Genomic DNA, 5,364 nt, shown 5'->3' with positions numbered 1-5,364 from the left:
AAACGGGTACTCAACACCCAACTTCCACAGGTGCTTCAGGTAGCAGTTCTTGGGAAAGGGAGTACATAGACACCCCCACACACACTCCAGCCTGGGAGTCCCACCGGTGGCAGACTAATTATCCACCCCTATCAAGCAATACTCCAGACACGGAGAATACCTGGGAGCATACTCACAACTCACAACATGCAAGAGAGCACGCAATACAAAGGGGAAACACGTCCCTTGCTGAAAGGGCTCAGAGGAGGATGTCCTCACGCATCAGGGCTAACAGGGAGGCATCCCTAGTCCCTAGCACTACAGAAACGAGCCAGGAATCCCACATTCCTTCAGGAAACACAGGAATGAACTCACAGGGGTTAGATAACTCCATTGAGGGCTGGTCAACCAGGTTTAACGACCAACAGGGCCCGGACTGCTCAATTACAGGAGACGGGCTGGAAAGCCAAGCTGAAGTCACTGGTCATTCACAGGGCACTTCACCTAGAGCAAGCGGCAACGGGAATAACAATACAAACTCTCCAGGCCTGAGAAGGTCACTCAGGGCAAGAGGCCCTCCCAAATACCTAGCCGATTACGTAAGGTGAACAGGTACATAGCAAGAGCTGACTGAATGTGCTGGCGGGTTGTATTTAAATAAAACAAGGTCGGGGGGTCACTGGATCTGGTTCAAAGGAACAGTCCCACACCTTATACATTGTGTAACTTTATTTCATTATTAATTATATTACCATCTATAGGATGGCGTCCATGTGGGCGCAATCTTATTTCATCCAGGGGGAAGGGTTGTTGTGTCCTGAGCCTGAAAGAGGCAGGCTCGGGACGTTGCAAGAGTCCCGGCGTAAACGTCTTCGACGGGCCCTGGTCTGACTCGCCGCGGTCGGAACACGCGTACGCGTTCCGCCCTTTTCGGGTGGAGTACTAACCAACTTGAACGGGCCCCTAGTCTCCCATATTTATCTCCGGACGCACGGAGACGAGACCAACAAGCATCTCACCTCGTTTCAATAAAGACTTGTTGGAGATGAATCGTCTCAAGCGCCATTATTCCCAGGACTTAACAGCCAGGAACACCCCCTCTCAAGGATTAATCATGGACCCACCTGCACGTCACATCTCAGGCAGCCTTTACCCACTAGAAACAGCAGGGATCTAATTTACAGTGGCTGTGCTTACGCTCCTAAGGAACCTGTTCATTTTCAAAGATCAAACAAGAAGAAAGTGATTATGAGATGATGTTGTGTTCTTTCAGTTGTGTCCGACTCTTGGTGATTTTATGGGCCAGGTCTCTACATCCTCCAATCTTGCACTATTTCTTTGAGTTTTTCTATGCTCTGGCTGGTGTCAGCTTTGATGGTGTCCAGCCATTGTATTCCTTGGAGGCCTGGTTTCCTTTTACTGCTAACTCTTTCCAATATAATTACTTTTTCCAGTGAATTCCCCCACATGACATGGGCAAAATAACTGAGACTAAGTTTTGTGATTTTTTTTTCCTTCCAGTGACATGTCTGGTATTATGTGCTCCAGCACATGCTTGATAATCATCTCTGCTGTCCAAGGACAAGAAGAAACCAGACTAATGCAAAGTAGTGGTCAGAGTCATGAACCTTAATAGCAGCTATAAATTAATATTGGATAGCACTTCAAGACCAAGTTGAAAATCATCCTATGCTACATTCCTTTAAAACAATTCAACCATTAAGTGACTAGAAGGGAGAAAGGCTGCTGGATATTATGAGTATGGGCTTGCTTCTGCAATGACTACACTGAGATCAGAAAAATGTATGCAATTAATATCCCTAGAAATTTAGCTGAAAAATCAGCATCTTTATTATTTATTAGTAGATTTCAGAGCAATCCAAACAGATGCAAATGGATCATAAATATTGGAAGCAAAGCACTTAATGTTCTCTGAGGCAGAGAGTTAGAAGATAATAAATATAATTAGCTTTGTTCCTGACCAACTTCATGATTTGGATTCACTGACACTCATCCTGATATACAGGCTGTTAAGATGCTGCCTATTTCCCTTTATTTCATATTTAGTTGTAAAGGGAAATGGGGGGAACCCTCAAACACTTCAGCCAAGAGTCTATAATTATGTGGCCAGTAACCAAGTAAGCCCTATCATTTGAGAAGACAGACCTAATTAATATTATCATTGTGATCATTAACAAGTGAATGGAGTTTCTAAAAAGGAACTTAGCAAATGAAATTAGTGAACAAAATTAAAGGCTGACAATCAAAATGACATGAATAAAAATATAGTATATTATTATAGTTGGTTGTATAGTCAGCTGGATGTTTAAACTGCATTTGGCATTTTTATCCACCTATCAAGTCCTTTCCAAGGACTTTGGATAGGCAGATGTTGTTTCATGACTTTATGTGATGTAAGCTGTTCCAAGTAAAGCTGTTTTTGCAACTGACTGATGGTGATGTTGTCAGTGCCAATGGTGTTCAAGTGATGCTCCAGATGTTTCAGGATTGCATCCAAGATGCAATTTTTTTATTGAATATTCTTTGGTCTTGTTCTCCAGCTTCTTTTCTTTCATCTGTTCTAGCTTGTTTCCGTCTGATCTTACCTTGCTGATCTTGTTTTCTAGTCTGATCTTCCATTTTGGTGGTGTGCTGTTTGGCTTTGTTTTGTGTGGTTGTGTGGCTATTGATTATGCATCCCAGATATATAAATATAACTGTAGCTGTCCTACACATTACTTGGTTTGATTCTTCTGGTGAGCTGAAGTTTATATTTATATTACAGTATTGACATCTCTTGATATTTGTGCTAGCTGTTTCTTTGGAACAATGCGAGCAACTTTATTCTGTTGTTTTTGTGTCATTTTAGATATCCAGTTATTTTTTGTTTTAATTCTTCTTTTTTTTTAGAGGGCTTTGTTCTTTCTGAGGAGATAATAAAAGGAGGGTTTTCATTTACTGTCTGAGCTACTTCTAGGAAGGTTTTGGTTTCTTTTCCCTGGGTAGATCTTGCGATTATGCATCTGTGAATTCTTTATTAACGTTAATCTGTTAGTCTCCATTCTGTTATTTCTGGTTCTGAAAGTTGTTCTTGTTCATTTTTTTTCAGATATCTTCTTCTTGATAGATTTGATTTGTAATAATATATTATTTCTTTGTTTTCAATCTTTGTATATTTCTGTTGGGTAAGGAAACTTTTTTTTCCACTAATCCTGCAGCTGCTGGGCCTGATTGCTCAGTAATCAGTCATGAATCATGTAGCTCACTTGTCACCAATGTCCAGGAACTCCATCACTTAGCATGGCCCTTGTTGTCTTGGGAGATAACCAATCCAGCATGGGTTTCTGTAAATTACATCTCACCATATTATTTATGGGAGAGACACTCTTTATCTGGCTCCTCTGAGATATTTGTCCTGTATGGTTGAACCCCTGGCATATCTACTAGGAAGTCTCAAGGCTAATGAAAAAGAAATAAGGGAAGACTTTGGTAATGTAAGAAGCTAAAGAAAGTCATCCTAACATTGTTAGACCTTGCAAGACAAGCACTTGTACCATTTTTACAGATTAAAGATGCAATGCAGAGAAAGGTTTATGATGTGCAGAAGAGGCTATATTTTTTTTTTCAGAATTTAAGAGTGAACAGATTTCTTTATACTATAGAAATCCTGGTGGAGCTTAGGCTACAATCATGGCTGAGTTCCACTTCTGACTTACAGCTGTGTCACAGAAATACATTGCTAAGCTCCGCTACACAGAAAATGATTTGAAGCCTGTGGACATGCCCAAGCATATAATACAACCACATATAGTTGTTTTCAATTAAATGTTTAAGTTTGATTGCACAGTAAAATCAAAGAGTGTGGAAGAGTATAAATTCTTTCTCTATTCCATAACTAGGTTATTTAGCATCTGCTCAAAACATTGACTTGAGTTCAGATGAGCCTTCTCAAAAGCGTTACTGAGAGAGAGAACCAGTGGTGTGCTGGAGCCAGCTGTATTGGCTAGCAAGAGCTGATTGTTAAATTTTCTGAAAGTTTGTGAGCTACTTGAGAGCAGAGCTGAACCAATTCACCTAGCATGCCAATCAGCTGTTCCACAGCCAGCAGAGACAGTTCGTAAACATTTACCAGCACATCACTGCGTAGGCCTCTAATACCTGGGTTTTCAGTTGATGACAAGCTTCCAAGAATATTTAGCTAAACATATCTAAAGTTTTCTTCAGATCTTTGCAGTGAAGATCCCAATATCAGAAGTGGAAGAGACATTGTGAAGCATATCAACATCTTGCAAGCAGCCCAAAAGTACAGTCTGCTATGCATTTCATGCTCTGAAGTTTTAAATTTAAAGTTTAAAGTTTAAAATTACACTGCAGTAATAAAGGCAGGATTTAAATAAATAAATAAATAAATAAATAAATAAATAAATAAATAAATAAATGTTTCTTAATGCTAAAAATAATTCTTGAACAGTTCAATATAGAAAAACATGGCTGGAGATGAAGTAAAAGGCCTGGATGCACATTTTTAGCTATGTTATTTTCTTCAGTTATAAGCACGTTTCAATTTTTATGATATAAAGAATGTACAGTAAAACTGATTTTTAAAATTGCCAACTTTCATATGCCTAAGTAATTCATTCTGAGAACACACTTTTCCAGACTGAAAGATTAAAGATCAATCCCATCCCAGGTAAAGATCCCTGTGTTGGGGGTGAACGCTTTATATTAAACCCTTCATATCACCCTTAAAACAATTACTATGGTAAATTTAAAAGCTATAACAACTGCAAGAAATTAATAGATGGTGCCATTAAGCACAATATATTAAAATGCCAGATGCTTACATTTTTATAACCTAAGTAGAGATGCTGGCCCTTTTCTTGATTAATGACATATTTTACAGACTTTATTAGAACATTTCTTCAAGTACACATGGGGAGAAATTGTTGCAAAAGTTGCTAGCCACATTAGTAATTCCATTCTTTCAGATATTTGAGAACAAGGAAGATTCCAGCTTTCCTAAATCCAGAGTAGAGCAGCATATCTTTGTAATGAGGAAACCAAGCAGAAGATTTATGAAAGCTTCCTTTCATTGTAGGTCCTAGGATTCAATGCCATCTGGTCAGATTAGATTGCTATATAATCAAGGAGTCTCCTGCTAGCTGACCCATAGGGGAAACCCTTCAGAGATCTGCCATTTGCTATCTGAAATTGCAGCAGAGAATAAGTGTGATATATGGTAAGCACTGCTTGCCAGAATCAGAGCTGAATGCTCTGGCATTTTATTCATCCATTATGCTGGCTCCACAGAGATGCATCTGTGGAGTTGAAATTATTTTTAATGAAGAAAAACAGCAGCATTTCAAGGATGTTTAATGAAAACAT

This window comes from Protobothrops mucrosquamatus, unplaced genomic scaffold (assembly GCF_001527695.2).
Source record: "Protobothrops mucrosquamatus isolate PMUCROS unplaced genomic scaffold, P.Mucros_1.0 scaffold53, whole genome shotgun sequence".
NCBI classification, from domain to species: domain Eukaryota; kingdom Metazoa; phylum Chordata; class Lepidosauria; order Squamata; family Viperidae; genus Protobothrops; species Protobothrops mucrosquamatus.
Note: the sequence above shows the minus strand (reverse complement) of the source record.